At 56.6% G+C, this 16,254-nt stretch overlaps 2 protein-coding genes across 2 annotated transcripts in view; one reads left to right on the top strand and one right to left on the bottom strand.

The window, feature by feature from the left end:
• MAN2B2 (mannosidase alpha class 2B member 2) overlaps window positions 1–16,254 on the bottom strand; it is a 133,889-nt gene that overhangs the window by 53,955 nt on the left and 63,680 nt on the right. The gene's annotated exons all lie outside the window — the stretch shown is intronic.
• Window positions 1–16,254, top strand: part of PPP2R2C (protein phosphatase 2 regulatory subunit Bgamma) — a 72,601-nt gene that overhangs the window by 503 nt on the left and 55,844 nt on the right. The window lies entirely within an intron of this gene.

Genomic DNA, 16,254 nt, shown 5'->3' with positions numbered 1-16,254 from the left:
GGGGATGCCGTCGCACCGAATGCCCTCCGAAGGTGTGCACCGCGCGCTGTGTGTCGTGTGCCCCGGGCCGGGGAGGGGAGGGAGCCCGAGGGTCGGGGCCTCCTCCACGGGGCGCGGCGCCTGGGCCAGGGCAGCGACCTCCTCCGCGCCGCCCTCCGGGAGGCAGCTTTGCGCTCCCGGGCCGGGTAGGGTCCTGGTAGGGTCCTGGTCGCGCCCTGGCAATCCCTGCGGTGAACCTAGGGAATAAATCCTGGGGACCACCGAGGGTTGAAAATCTAACGTTTGCCATTTTAGCCCTCCCCAAAGCCCGCAGAATCGTCTAGGCTGCCTGCTCCCTGGAGAAGAGGGACCCAGGGGGAGAGGGAGAGACAGAAACCCACTGCCCGCAGCCTCCCAAGGGCGGGTCCGAGGCAGGGCCCCCATTCGTGGGAGGGAAGGGGAGGCTGGCTGGGGCTGATGCTTTATTCCTGGTGAGTTTTCCGCCAAGGACAGGAGCGGGGACCGGGATTACGTGCCCGGGGTGGGACATGCCATCCCCAGCAGGCCTTGCATTTGCACCCCCAACCTGAGACCGGCTGGGTGCGGAGCTTCCGCGCCCCCGCTCTAGTCCCACAACTTCAGGGTCCCAGGGAACGGCGGGGGTGGGCAGCGCAGGGAGCCAGCTTGCGCCTCCGGGACTCCCATGCTGGGGACCTGTCCAGGGATGGGGACCGGCGGCGGCCTCCCCAGAGGTTCCTCCTTGTGCATGGGGGGAGGGGCTGGTGCGCGTGGGTAGCGTGCCAGGGAGTGCGCGTGGGCCCAGCGCCCGGCGCGGGGTGGTGTCTACCGCCCTGGTGGTGCCTGGCGCTGCCTGAAAAAAGGGAGAGCAGGAGCCGAGCCCTGCGGAGGCCATGGGCCCTGCGGGCTCAGCGCGGAGAGGGAAGCTGGCGGCGGCGCTCCTCGGCTGCGGAGGAGAAGCGCTGAGTCACGCTCGCTGCGGGCTGGGCGTGCGGGGAGGGGGCAGGGCTGCCCGGGGCTGCGGGGCCAGGTGCGGGCTGAACCCCAGGCCGTGGACCTCTGCGCCTGCGGGTCCTTTGTGGCCCGCCGCGGGGCGGGCGCGCGAGGACGGCGCGGGTCTAGGCTGTCCTTCACGCTCGCAGCCTGCGGAGGGTGGGCAGAGGCCTGGAAGCTGCGGGCGGGTGGGAGGGTCCCCTGGGGGTGCCGAGGGAGCCTCTGTTTGCTCATCTGTACACTGGGGGTGAGGGGGCAGAGCAGGAGGCGGGACTGCGGGCTGATGGCCGAGCCGCAGGGGGAGGTTCAAATGTGGACTCCGCCTCCAGCGCACCCTGCCTTGACCACACCTTAGGCCTGGACTAAGATTCTCCGCCCATGTGCCCCCTGGGATTCTGCCAGGGAACCCTGTGACCTTGAACGGGACTGTGGGTCGGGGACGCGTTCACTTCTCCAACCTCAGTTTCCCCATCTGCAAAGTGGGAGGGACAGGGTTTCTGTGAATGGCAGTGGGAGCTGTGCAGGGGTAACCTGAACAGGCAGGGTTTCCTGGGCAGGCCCAGGAGGCCAAGACTCCCTTTGCCCCAGAGTCAGGTGCACAAGTTCCTGGTGCCTCTGGGTCCACATTCCCCCACCACTCTCTGGCTACCCTGGGCTACTTCCTGTTTGTCCAGACTGCAAAACCTGCCCTCTGCCTCCTCCTCCTCCGCCCTCATGGAGTCCCTGTCAGCTTGGCTGGTGGGGTCCCATTTTGTTCAATTCCAAGTGCCTTGGGGACCGGTTGGGATTTGTTAGTCATTCCCATCACCTTGATACGAATTAGAGCAGCTCGTGGCTTGGTGGTGGTGGTGGTGCTCGCTCTGAGTGGAGCTTGGTCATGTCCAGGGTCTTGAGCGTCGTTAGAAGCAGGTTTGGGCTGCTCGGGGGTCTGAGAACTGTCAAAGGGTGGCTGTGTGGTGATCCACGGTGCAGCCATGGAGGGAGGCGCTCGGGGTAGGAGGATGCCGGGGTCCTGGGGAGCCAGGTGGGGTCCCAGCAGGGGCTGTGCCTGACCCTGCTGCTTGGCACTGCAGGCCTGTGCTTGCAGACATCCTTTGGCCGGGCTGGACGTACAGAGTCCCCAGGGGCCTTCTGTGTGCAGATGCTCCTGGAAGTGATGGTTTTACCATGGGCTGAAGGTGGCAGTGCCCTGGTCACTCTGGGGGCAGTAACCAATCCCAGGGGGCAGTGTTCCCAGCGTCCCCTGTCACTTCAGGGCTGCCTGATTTTCCAGTGGGAGGAAGGAAGGGTCTGAGAGCAGCAGCTGGTGGGCCTGGGCACCATCGATTTCCTGTCCACTCGCAGCCTTGTGGCCAACATGGCAGCTCGTGTTCCCGAGACCCTCTGTCCCTTCTTCTTCCCTGGGAGAGCGCAGGCCATGGTTGGGTCAGCCTGTTGGAAGTGTTGGATTCCACAGTGGACCTGGGAGTCAGTTTTGGAGGCAAAGTGGAAAGTGGTTGCTGGCAACCTTTTTGGCATCATGAGGGGAGCTGGTCTTAAGCCAGCACAGCTGATGGCACGCAGAGAAGGAGCCCGGGCTGAGGGCACCAGGGACTCCGGGCTGTGGGCTTGCTGCCCACTCTGCTTCTGGACGCCAGTGCCCTCAACTGGCACATCTTTTAATTGGTATTATTAGTATTATTTTAATTTGCGAGGCAGAGTGACGCACACAGGACTCAGGTCTGCTGGTTTGCTCCCCAGAGGCCTGCAGCAGCTGGGGCTTGGCCGAGGGCACAGCTAGGTCTTCCACGTGGTGGCTGGAGTATGGATGCTTGAACCATCACCTGCTGCCCACTAGGGTCTGCACGGGCAGGAGGCTGGAGTTGGGAGCTGGAGGTGGGACTCGAACCCAGGGCCTGTACGGTGGAATCAGGCAAAATGCCTGCCCCTGCACTCTAAGTCCTTGTTACCTGGAGCCAGCAGTGACCCCTCCCCTCCACCCCTCACAGCCCGGACTAGCTACCTGGAGACTGACCCAGACGCCAGGGTCCGAGCACCCAGAGGGGTCGTCTTTAATGTCATTCACATCAGGTTCCCTACCTCAGTGTTTTGGGGTCCTCTGGAGTTGGGAGATTCAGGCTTCCAGTGAGGCCTCCTTGTCTGTCACCTTGGGCAGGGAGGCACGTGGTCCTCCGCACCTTTATTCATTTGAAAGGCAGAGCTGCAGAGAGAGAGGAGTCAGAGAGAAAGACCTTCCATCCATATGCTGGTTTACTCCCCAAATGACCACAACAGCTGGAGCTAAACTGATCTGAAGCCAGGAACTAGGAACTTCTTCAGGTCTCCCGTGTGGGTGCAGGGAACAAGCACCTGAGCCATCTTTTGCTGCTTTCCCAGGCCATAAGCAGAGAGCTGGATTGGAAGTGGGGCAGTTGGGATTTGAGCTGGTGTCCATACAGGATGCCAGTGTGATAGGTGGAGGGTAAGCCTACTGTGCCACGGCAGCAGCCCCTTGGGGTCCCTTTCTTCGCAGAGGTGTTGCTCAGCTCACCCATGCCAGGGGTGCAGGTGTCTGGTAAGCTTCCTCCATGGGTTACCCATGCTGCTGCTGCCACCCCGTGGGAGGAATTCCTCCCACTAAACTCCAGGGTCTTATGGGCTTGGTGCGTTTGCCACATGTGGCCCGGGGCTGCAGTGCTTGGCACACAGTTTCTGTCAGTGACCGTGTCCACAAGCCAGGGTCTGGAGCTGGCATGACTCTTGGCTCTGTGGTGGGGCTGGTGAACCGAGCTGAGGATAATGGTGGTAACCGTGGCCTTGGCTGTGGCTGTGACCAGGAGAGAGAGTGGCTGTGGTATTTGAAAATCAAGCTGTCTCAGATGCTGTTGCTGTGGGTCTTATGTAAGCTCCCCGGGGCTCCGTGGAAGGCGGCGGGGAGAGGAGCGAGTCAAGGCAGGGCCAGCACTTCTCAGTGTCATATCTGGTTTTGGAAACAGCTGCAAGCTGGGTTTGGCGCTGTGGCTCAACAGGTTAATCCTCCACCTTCAAGTGCCGGCATCCCATATGGGTGCTGGTTCGTGTCCTGGCTGTTCCACCTTCCATCCAGCTCCCTGAGATGGCGTGGGAAAGCAGTGGAGGAACTGTACCCACGTGGGAGACCGGGGAGGGGGGCAGATCCTGACTCCTCGTTTCAGATGGGCTCAGCTCTGGCCATTGTGGCCATTTGGAGAGTGAACCAGGGGATGGACAGTCTTTCTCTCTATGTGTCTTGATCCATGTCAATCTGCCCTTCCAAAAAATAAACAAATCCTAAGGAAAAAAGAAAAGAAAAAGCTGTGTGCACTTGGCAGAAGCGACTTGGCGGGCCACTTTTCTAATCTGCCTTGGGTGGTAGGTAAGAATGCTGTGTGCCGGGCTAGGGCTGCCAGCTTGAACTGCTGAATGGCGTCAGAAAAGCTTGATGGGCCAGGGGACAGGTGGAACAGGCCACAGGCACACACACTCACTTTCCATTTGCCCTGAGCGTCTTTGGGCTCCCTCTCACTGGTCTGCCCCAGGGGCTCTTGTTGTGTGCCTGCATTTGTGGCAGAGCTATGGCGGAGGGCGCTGGGAGACAGTGCAGGTACCCAGGTTTGGCGGCCCCTAAACCTAAAGGTGCGAGTGCGAGTGCGTGCAGCTCAGGGGTCGCCTGCAGCTGCGCAGCCCCGTGATCAATGCATGCCCAGAATCTCGACAGTAGATCGCACATAACGCAAGATGGTGTGGGGGCTTGGTGCTTCGAGGCTTTTTCTGCTTTCTCAACCAGGAGCTCTATGCTTTCACTTAGTCCTGGTCCCCCCCCCAATTCACACCTTTGTTCCTCATGGCAGTAGAGAAAGGTGGGGACTCTGGGTGGGGTGGAGCTCTTGGCCCTGCCGGCTTCCAGCATGGCTTCGATGGCGGATGAGGAGCGCTGCTGTGCGGTGGTCAGCCCATTCCCTGTTGGGAAGCCCGGGGGCTCCTCCCCCTGCAGCGAGGGAGCGTCTACACAGTGGAAAGGCAAGCTGTGCAAAGCCAGCTCACGGGTTCCTGATAACTGTACCAAAGCACAATTGTCTTTGATGCGTTCCCACAGTCTTTGAAGCACCTTGCATTTTCCTGAGCGAGGGTCTTAGTTATGCTGGATGTTTATGCTGCTGGGTGTGTTCTAGGGTTTCTGCCAGCCATGGGGTGATGGCCAGTTGAGCCCGTGGGCCTTCCTGCTTGCTTGCTGTGTTCCACTGCTCAGCCTTCCTCCATGGAACTTGACTTGGGCTCTGCAAAGAGCCCGGTACATATACCCGTGTTAACCCGCATCTGAACGGTGCAGAGGCTGACCCGCTCTGTCCGTGATACTCAGCAGGCGATTTCCAATCCCCTCCTGCGCCAGGGTGATGCTGGGTGCCCAACTGAGAAGGGGGTCATGACCCTCACTCATTTACTCAATAGATATTTCTGCAGTACCCTGCACAGTGTTAGGCACTGCCGGAGTCTGGAGTGAGCCTAGGAAGCCTCAGACTGGGACAAGGAAACGAGGCGGGGGTGGGCAGTGTTGGGGTCAGTGGGGGCAGAGCAGGAGGAAGGTGGGAAGGCGCCTCCACTGCCTCAGGTGCACCGCTATGGGAGCCACACACCCCACCAGTTCGAGCTCAGAAACTGCGTATCTTGCACAGTCCAAACCATCTTCTTTTCAAGCAAAGAAATGGATTATATATATATATATATATATGAAAAGCTGGGCCACTCACCAGCTAAGGCGGTGCTATGAGCAGTGAGGGTCACCCTGGCTAGACTCTGAAGGGGCACCTGTAGCCCAGTCCCTTCTTACTTAGGCTTCTCTGCTTGCCAGGGAGCAGTGGGCAGGCCAGCCAGAAAGCTGGCTCCTGCAGTGTGGACGACAATCCCACAAATCATGCTAAGAACTAGTATTTCCTCAGTTAGGGTGAGGTTTCTATAGCCCAAGGCTCCTCCCCACCCAGGTAGGTAATTTGCATTTCTGGGTGGTGTTGAGGAAGTTCTATATCCCTGTCTTTTCGTGGATGGCATCTAGTGCCCTGGAGCGACCCTCCACACTGCTGACCACCATATGGTGGAGCTGGGGCCAGCTGGACAGGGACACATGCAGGACCAGTTCAGAGTCTGGCATGGGAGGGTTTTGGGATCTGAACCCTGGGGGGCTAGCTCTGTTCTCTGTCTTAGCTCTTGGGAGCAAGTGTGATGGGTTGATCAGAAGACCATCACCCCAGTCCCACATGTACAGGGGCATGCCCAGGTTCAGCGGGTGGGGTGCGGCCTTTCACTGCATCCTAGACAGGAGAGACAGTGGGGTGGAGTGACCTCATAGCCGAGGAGGCACCTGCCAGCCTGCCTGAAGGACAGGCACACCTGAGAGCTGCTGGGCTGCCCAGAACAGGCCCCGGCTCCCTGCACAATGGGGCCCTTGTCCTCCGGAGAGCCAGGCTGAATGACCCGTTGATGCTGGACAAAGGCTGCTCAGAGCAGTTGGGTAGTGTGGGCTGCCGCAGGCTGGGCTGGCATCTTCAGCTGCAGGTCCCAGGGTCGCCGCCGAGTTGGCCTAGCCTCTAGAGCCCCCACAACACGGCCACCACGACACAGCCGCCAGAGCTGCTGGAGCAGGGACATGGGCCAACACGGCAGTTCTGGCCCAGCTGGGTGTGGCTCCGGCAGCTTCCTGGGCCTTTGAGCCAGCACTGCCAGCTCCAGGGTAGACCGAGCTGTTGGCCAGAGGGCAGACCAGGGTGCTGGCCACAGAGTAGACTGAACTGCTGGCCACAGGGTAGGCTGGGGGCCAGCCACAGGGCAGGTCAAGGTGTTGGTCCCAGGGCAGACCAGGGTGCCAGCTGGCTTTTTGCTGGTACTAAATAACATTTAAGTAGATGCTGCCTGTCAAGATGAGTAAAGGCAGCTACCGTTAGGCTCATGAGGACCTCTGGAATGGTCTGGCAATTCCCAGTGTTTTCAGGAAGTAGAGAAGATGAGGCAGTGTGGGTCCTGCTCTGTCCTGGATCTCACCTCTGGTCCCCTCACTTCCTCTGCCTGACCTTTGGTGGAGCCGAGACGCAGCCCCTTAGCTGGGGCACACTGCATCTCCTTCATGATTGTCACCACAGATAGGATGTTCAGGGGTTCTTTATGCAAAAATTCTCTTTGTTAAACTTAATTTTAAAAGATTTATTTATTTGTTTGAACAGAGAGAGGAAGAGAGAGAGAATGCATGATCTTCCATCCATAGGTTCACTCCCCAAAAGGCTGCAATGGCTGTAGCTGGGCCGATCCAAAGCTAGGAGCCAGGAGTTCTTCCATGTCTCTCAGGTGGGTGCAGGGACCCAAGCGCTTTCCCAGACGCATTAGCAGGAACTGGATGGGAAGTAGAGCAGCCGGGACTAGAACCAGTGCTCGTATGGGGTGCTGCTGTTACAGGTGGTGCCTGTACTAACTCTAGCATTGCCCCTGAAATGTCTGTGTTTAAATTTTTTAAAATCTATTTGAGCTAGAGAAGGAGTCAGAGGCAGAGAGAGAGAGAGAGAGAGAGAGAGAGAGAGAGAAAGAGAGAGACATTTCTCATCTGCCATCTGCTGGCTCACTCCACATGTGCCTGTAATAGCTGAGACTGGGAAAAACCAAGAGTTGTGAATTCAAGTCTGCTTTCTTGGATGCTGGGACCCAAGGACTTGACATATCACCTGATGCCCCCATGATGCCCATTAACAGGAAGCTAGAATCAGAGTAGAGTCAGAACTTGAATCCAGACCTTGCAATATGGAATGTGGACACCCTAGCTCGTAGTAAATGCTTGCCTCCCCACTGAGCACCCTGACAAGTTCAGGACCTGGCCAGGCTGAAGCCAGGAACCCGATCCAGGTCTCCCATGTGGGTGCTGGGGGACCCAAGTACCCGAGTATGCCACTGTTTTCCCAGCTGCATTAACGAGGAGCTGGGCCAGAAGTGGAGCCCCAGCAGAGGTGCTGTCGCCACAGCTGTTGGCTTCCGTGCTGTGTGAGCGACCATGTTGGAGCTGGGGGTTAGGGTGGTTGTGCCTTCCCCTCAAGGCTGCGGTGGGTTGAGTGAGTTTGTGGTGCGTGTCCGTGCTGCACCCCAGGCTCGGCACGTGGGTGTGGGTTGCTCTCTGTGGTGCTCCTTCCTCCAGGAGGGCGATGTGGACATGACAGCAATGCCCCTTGTTGCTGGGAAAGACTCAGTGTGCACAGGTCAGTGGGCTTAGCAAGGCCAGGGCTTTCCATGGGCCCAGGAGTCCTCGGGGGTCAAGTGGGGAGAGCTGGTTAATACTACATGTTAGGGAAACCACAGATTCCAGCCCCCGAGCAGTGCACTACAAGTAGCTCCTGGTGGTTTGAGGTCTCTTCCACAGTGAGCAGGGACTCCAAGTCTTTCTCTCTTCCTCCCTGTTCTCTAGAGGATGGTGTAGGAAAGATACACTGGCTTCTCGTGACACCTGTCACTTCCCTTACATTCCATTGGCCAAAACTGGTCATGTGACTGTCTAACTGCCAGGGCAGCTGGGAAATGTAGTCCCTGACTGGGCAATGTGGTAGCCAGAGCATGCATCTCTGTGGGCTGCTTGCCATCCTTTCCTTGTGACTCCGCAGAACAGACTTTCACCTTCTCAGTCTAAAACAGTCCCAAGAATCCCACACCTTCATGCAACAACTGCTCAGTCCCCAATGCAAGCCAAACAGGGCGAACCTAGGTCAAGTAGGTGAGAAAGGGGTGGCGGGCACTGGCTGCAGCAGGGACTGGGGCTGGGATATTTATTAGTCGGGCTTTTGTTGTTGCAATGGAATGCCCGTGGCAGTCGTGGGGAAGCAAGGAGATCTTGGAGCTCCCAGTGTGAGGGCTGTGTGGGCCTGCAGCCCTGGGGCAGTGAGGGTCCTCTCTGTGTCACAGCAGGGGGCTCCTGGCAGGGGTGGGAGTGCATGGGGAGCAGGGGTCACGGTTACCTGCCATGCTGCTGGGGAGGGGGACTGGGGCCAGGGTCAGGCTTCTGTGACAGGGTCCTGTAAAAAACGCCTGCAATTCTTTTGAGTGCTAAGACCTCCCTGGAAGCCCCACCCTTCTGGAAGATTCTATCAGGTCCAGATCACCATACTGGGACCCACTCCTGATGTACGCTGCTGGGGGCAAGGGATACCCAGACGGAACAGCTGATCTCCTGGGAGAGGCTTAATGGGGAGTGCCGGAGTCCAGCTCCAGCCGAGAGTTTGGAGCTCGGGAAGGGTGCGTAGAGTCGGCGATAAAGAAAGACACAGACACTGACCCTTGATGGCTTCTTGCTATATGCTTTATTCTCAAAAAGAAGCTGTCCTTTTTATTTACTTAGACACATCACTAGCCTCTGCACAAACGTTTGATTTTTTATCTTTAACTTTAGAACTAAGACAGCATACACAGATGTTCAATTAATTTTTACTTCATGGTCAACCAGGTGCTCTTAAAGATAATTCTGTAAGTTACTATAATCAGTTTCTTTAAAGCAAGCCATTATTCATTCTTCAGAAGTAGCCATTAGGTGACAGCCAGAACTCCAAGGCCGAGGCACAGATGGTTACCTACTAATCAGTAAAACATTCCTACTACATTTTATTTTCACAACTTATCTATCACTTAATGGGAAAAATACATCAAAAGAAAAAGAACATAAGGATCTAAGACAAAAAGTTTCAAACATTAAATCCCCCTACAACTGCAAACCCTACAACCCCATAAACAATTAAACAATAATCAAAAGTATATCTCTGTGATGTTAGTAGAATCGCCCTGTATTTCCTCTAGTTAAAAAATTATAAAAGCGGCTAAAACAGCTACATTTTCTATGCTCTAAAAGTTGCAAGGACAGGCTAACCTTTAAGGTCACAGTAAGTATATTTTTTGCCATAGCAGTTTCCACTCATACTCCCATCAATTCTGTTAGTTTGTAAAATTCTTATTAAGCCATTTCCCAGAAGGCATGCTATATGTCTGGGCCAGATTTCAGGACAATGGGTAGGCACACCATAAGGTGTCCAGAAATGGCATGGGTTTAATTGTACTCCTGTGTGCAGTTAAAGGCCCACTCACCAAGACATTATCAGTAACATTAACTCTCAAGCTCATATTACTTGCCAAAGCCATCTCACAGGGGCAAACAATGCCTCAATAGGTTACAGGATTCTTAGTGGGGTGCTTGAGTGTCCATGCAAAAGGGTGGTGAGACTGCATCAAGGTGGTCAGAGAGAAATCCGCCGGGCCCTGCCAAACAGCTGGAAGCTCCCCCGGGCCCTGCCAAGCAGGGGAGCTGTTCTCTTCACACCTTCGTGCCATCTACACCTACTGCACGGTCCCCTGCAGGGGAGGGCACTGGGGACCCAGGAGACATGGGGTGGGCGTATGTGCAATGAAGAGCCACAGCAGGGCAGGAGAGAGTTGCAGCTGTGTTGTGCACAGCTCTGAGTGCTGTGAAAGGAGTTTGGGTTTATCCTGTTGGCTTGAAGCCACCAGGAAGCGGTGAGGTCTCTGCTCTGCTATGGTTTGAAACTGATTTCTGTTGATAAATTGTCTTACTGCAAAAAGTGCACATAGACTTTGCAAATATTTTGGAAGCTTAGAGAAACCCAGCCCTCCCCCTGAACATATTTCAGTATCTATGTGTGTGGTGGGAGCTGTGGGGGCAGGGAGGAGGTGAGGAGGATGTCGGGGAGCAGGGGTAAGAGGTCAGGAGGGGACGTGTGTGTGTGTGAGCAGGGGAGGAGGTGAGGACAGTGTGTGTGTGTGAGCAGGGGAGGAGGTGAGAAGAGGACGTGTGTGTGTGTGTGAGCAGGGGAGGAGGTGAGGAGGGTGTGTGTGTGAGCAGGGGAGGTGAGCAGGGTGTTGGGGGGCAGGGGAGGAGGTGAGGAAGGTGTGTGTGTGTGAGCAGGGAGGAGGTGAGGAGGGTGTGTGTGTGAGCAGGGGAGGTGAGGAGGGTGTTGGGGGGCAGGGGAGGAGGTGAGGAAGGGATGTGTGTGTGTGTGTGTGTGTGTGGACTGTGCAGGATCTGTAACCCCACAGCTACCAGCCGAGAAGATGTGGACTCAGTGTTCTGCTCTGGTCTCTCCTGCCTTACCACGGCTGTTTTTCCCCTTAATGTCTGTGAGCATCTGTGGGGTGGGAGGTTCGGAGCCCATGGCACTGAGGCTCCAAGCAGACAGGCGGCCTCCCTGGCACCTGGTTCTCAGCTTATGGACCAGAAGTCCATCTCGGCAGGGTCGCTTCCTCTCTGGCATTTTGAGGATTCTGTTTTCTCCCTGGCCCCCACTCTGTGTCCATGTCCCCTGCTGGGTGCTATCGAGGAGCTGCACCTGTCGAGGACCCTTCTTCCGAAAGCCTGTTGTGTCTATGGTGACACCATCTAATGCCAGCCTTTGCTGACCCCAGGCATCCCAGTAGTGTCCCCTCAGAGCCTGGCCAGCCATGCCTGGGCTGTCTGTTGAGCGTTTGCCAGCGTGGTCGGGCATGTGCCCGAGGCCCGAGGCCCAGGGCCTGGGTTTCTTAGCCATGCAGCCGACTCAGCAAGCCCGTGCGGCATGCTCTTTGTTTTGCCGCCAGGATTTGTCCTCTCTTGTAGTCTTTAGTTTCCTGGAGTCAATCTGTCAGTTCTACCCTCTGTCACTCCTGCTACCTGCTCAGTTCTGACTGGGAGGAGCGCAGGTGGTTTCTAACCAAGCGCGCGCCCGAGGCCGGGCAGTCTTCCCTCGTCATGGGCTCAGGTGTGCAGCTAGCGGTTGCTGTCTGTAGTTTAGTTCTGTCACGCTGTCCCCTCAACAATGTGGGTGAGAATCGTTGCTGGAAGCGAACACTTTGCTGCAGAGCACTCAGCAAGTGGCAGGTGCATCTGGCAATGTGGGTTCACGTCTGCCCTTCAGTCTGTGGCTGGTTGCTCACGAACAACCGAATGTGGAGTGGTGCTGCCTCATTCTCTCCCTGCAAATAGAAATAGAATAGACCTGGGCTGTCCTCTGCTGCTTTCCCAGGCCACAAACAGGGAGCTGGATCGGAAGTGGAGAGGCTGGATCTCGAACCCAGACCTGTGCAGGAATCTGGCATCTCAAGCAGTGGTTTTACTTGCTAAACCACAGTGCCAACATGGTGAGGTAGGCTGCTAGTTCAGGGTCATGAGCTTGGAAGTCACTCCCCCACCACCTACGTGTTCCCTCCTGCCCACCTATCACTCGAGAGGGGGAGGTATTGAATTGTTGTATAACTGCTCCCCTCACAAGCCCCCATAAAGGCCTGTGATAAGGAGGGGCTCGCTCTCTTGGTCCTGTGCTTCCGTTGCTTTTGCATTCCCCAGTACCTCTAAGTACTGAGTACTGAGTACCTCTTAGCCTCCCCAGTACCTCTAAGTACTGAGTACTGAGTACCTCTTGGCCTCCCCAGTACCTCTGAGGACAGGTGTCCCCTGAGCATGGCCTCTGTGTGTCTGTATTCCTCACCCTCTTGCACTGCTTGGCAGGACAGTGAAGACAGCAATGCTAAGATGCTTTGTGTTTATAATCTGTGTACTATCGGGAGTTCCAGGAGAGGTGAGGCCTGGCAGTGATGGAATGTGGGCAGAGAAGCCAGGGAAAGGTGAGTGTCTGCAGCTTTGGAAGTGTGTCCAGGTTGTTCACTGTGTGTCTCTTAGGATAACTTATATTGTTGGGGAAGCTGGGACATAGGTCTTCAGCTTAACGGATGGACTTTAGGGTAATGACCATTTGTTCCTCTCGGGGTTATGATCGGCTGGATTGCCGTGTGGATTTGTGATTTGCTATTTCTGATGGGCCTTGTTATCACCAAGCTTGGTTAATAAAGACTCCTTAATAAACTTTAGAAATGTCTGGGGTGATCTTGCTTGCACCCTGCAACACCAAACTCCCTGTCAATGTGTTGATCATGGACTTCTTGGCTTCCAGAGCTGTGACAAGTCTATTTTTTGTTGTTGTTGTTTTTGTTTGTCTTAACCTGGTCTGCAGTTAAGACTGGAGGGATGCCTCAGGGATGAAGCCATGGGAAAGGAGGAACTGGCCAGATAGCAGGCGCTCAGGGGAGGGAGAGCGGCCCTGCAGGAAGAGAGGCCGGGGAGAGAATTCCAGACCTGCAGGAGACGTGAGGCAGGAGGAGGAGGAAGTGGCACAGGAACTCCTGCACATCTGGTGTGGGCTGCAGGTGCTCGGGCAAGTCCTCGGCACTGAGGAGGGTGTCTGCTTCCCCATGCTGTGATCATCAGCGTGGTTGTCACCTCCCTGTGCGAGCCTGTCTCATTTTGACGCAGGATTAGTGACGGTGTTGTGCCAAGCGAGGCCTCCCTGCCCTCGTGGCAGGTAGGCAGTGCCGTCACCGTGTGGCAGATGCACGTGACAATGCCAGGGGCTGCGTGGGGTCCCAGCTGGGAGTTGTGGGGGATGGCACAGCTGCTCTGCACGGTGACCTCACTCAGCTTCCTCACCATGGAAGTGTCTTTGAAGGTGGCATCTTGGGCCTGCCTCGTCTCAGCCCACCCATCTGCTTCCAGAACAGTCCGTCACAGCAAGGGCTGGCTGAAGCTGCCAGGGCTGAATGACATTGCCTCTTCCAAGGTGTTCAGCGGGAAAGGCGGTGTGAGCCTCCGTCAGTATGTGAAAGACCCCCAGGCATGGCGGCTGCCCTTGGCTGTGACACACTGCACAGGACACGGACATTTCATCTTGCTACTTTTTTTTTTTAGGATGTATTTTGTTTATTTGAAAGGAGAGATCTTCCATCCCTGGCTCACTCCCCATAACAACCAGAGCTGATCCGATCTGAGAGCCAGGTGCTTCTTGCAGGGACCCAAGCACTTGGGCATGTGCCGCTGCTTTCCCAGGAGTGTTAGCAGGGAATTGGATGGGAAGTGGAGCAGCCTGGGCTTGAACCATGGCTCCTGTACGGGTGCTGCTGGGCCATAACACTGGCCTCTCATTTCCTCTCCCCAGTTTATTGTATTTCAGCAGAAAGCAGAAGGGGGGAATCATAGCTTTGCTTCCACTACTCCAAGGGCTATGTCCATGTTTTGTGGTACCCGTTTGTGTCCCGTGATGCATGACACACACTGCAAACCTCTCACAGTGTTGGTGCAGTGGGTAAACTATCTGCTCCTACCACCTGGCATTCCATCCTGTGGAGGCAGCTGTTCACCGGGAAACTATGGTAGGGGCATTTGGGGAGTGGTGCAGGGAGGAGTGATGAAGTTGGGGTGCCGGGGTCCTGTCGTAGCCTGGAAGCAGGTCATCAGCACACACAGCACCCCATTGGGGAGCACAGGGGAACAAGGCCTGGAGGGAGGAGCAGTGTGATGTGTGCAAGGGGTTGGTGTGTTCACCTGCAGATGGGTCTTCAAGATCCTGGACAGTTGTGGTGTCGTCCGCCGGAGAGGCAGAGTGGGAGAGGGAACCCCAAGTGTCAGAGTGGTCCTCAGAGGAGTCAAGTGTTTGAGAGGTAGTGTGGGGGTGGGGTGAGCACTTCCAGCAGACTTGAGGAAGTCCCTCAGTAAGACGGCCAGAACTGACCAGAGGGGTCTGGGCAAATGTGTGGGATGTAGAGCGAGTTGAGGCAGCTTGGAGCCACCTGGTGTGTCGGAGGGAGGCTAGCCTCCACTGTGGTCTTGGTAAGTAGGAGCCCCACCCCACCCCAGTCGGGGTGCACATGGGGGAGGGGGAGAAGTGTTCCCCATCATTGATGCCCTAGGCTGCCTCCACTTTGCACGTTTCCCATCCAAATGTCTCAGGCGCTTGTAAATGTCCCTGTTGCGTCTGCGTTCCGTCGGCTGGCCAGCTGGGGTGCACTGCTCGGCGTGAGATTAGCAGTAGTTAGAATGACTTGGATGGAGATGTGGATGTCACAGCGTTTGCTAGCTGAAGAGTCAGTTTTCCAAAATGGTTGTTTGGGTGATAATCTCTTCATTTGAGTGGTGAGATAAAGTAGATAATGAGATGGGGAGGTGCTCAGAGAACCTCCGCCTGCTGGTTTGTCCCACAGGTGGCTACAACAGCCTGACTTGGAGGCTGAAGCTGGGTGCTCCATCCGGGTCTCCCATGTGGGTGGCAGGGCCCCAAGCACTGGAGCCCTCGCTGCCTCCAGGGCGCCTGTCGCTGGAAGGAGAAATGTGGCTGCACGCCAAGCGCTCCAGTGTGGGGTGTGGGTCTTCAGGAGGATTTGCCCAATGCCCGGGCCTGCTTGGCAGGTTTTTAAAGGGGACGTGCAGGTGAATGGTGCAGGGCTGGAGTCCTCAATGGATCGTGAGGAAGCTGGCCATCTCCATCTCTCGCTGTGGAGGTAACTTGGGGCTCTGTGTTCTCCTGTGAGGGGTGGGGAGGCATCTGGTGGGCAGGGGGCTTTGTGTTCTCCTGTGAGGGGCAGGGGGGCATCTGGTGGGCAGGGGGCTCTGTGTTCTCCTGTGAGGGGCGGGGAGGCATCTGGTGGGCAGGGGGCTTTGGGCTTGTTGGGGAACATTCGGTAGGTGGTTTTTCCAGAGTGAGTGTTTGGGATCTAGGCTTCTCCTGATTTCCTGGAGTGCTCTGTGTCAGCGCATCACTGGTCAGCCTGTCGGGGGTCAAAGGGGAATTCAGTTCCACGCTCGGTGGTTGGAAGAGCCAGGTCCTGTCGTGGGCAAGCAGATGGGACAGGAGATGGAACTGGGGCCACTCTGGGAATCGCTGTGGCCTGCAGATGGCCATGCTGGGCCGAGGTGAGCAGCCAAGAGCCCACACGGCTCCTTCTGACCTTGGGCTGCTGCCCCTGTAAGGGTTTCTCTCTCTTTCTCTCTGTCTCTGTTTAGGCAGCCTGGGCGGTTAGAGGATGTGTGGGTCTCTCCCTGCAGCACGGGCTGTTCAAAACTGGCAGGAGAACCCCCACCTTTGTTTCCTGCATTGCAGGAAAAGGAGAGGGAGGAGCACATGTTTTAGCGGGCCGCCTGGCAGGTGCACCGGGTGTGAATCAGGAATGCAGGAGGAGGGTGGGTTTTGAGGGCTGCCCATCAGGGAATGGTGGCCCGAGGCAGAGCTGTGAAGCCTTGTGCCAGGCCATGCAGTGCGGGAGCAGGTGAGCAGGCCTGCTTTTCTGCTTGGCTAAGCTGGGGCAGCCCGACTCCAAGAAGGACACGCTGACCTGCTCGTCCCTTGTCTGGCTTTGTGGGAGCAGCTTCTTGTTGACCCAACTCAGGCCTTCCCTGCTGTTTGTCCCTGATGCTTCTAGACCTGCAAGTCGGAGTCCCCAAAA

The sequence above is a fragment of the Ochotona princeps genome, chromosome 11 (assembly GCF_030435755.1).
Source record: "Ochotona princeps isolate mOchPri1 chromosome 11, mOchPri1.hap1, whole genome shotgun sequence".
Classification (NCBI taxonomy): domain Eukaryota; kingdom Metazoa; phylum Chordata; class Mammalia; order Lagomorpha; family Ochotonidae; genus Ochotona; species Ochotona princeps.
This window is presented reverse-complemented; position numbering and strand designations above follow the sequence as displayed.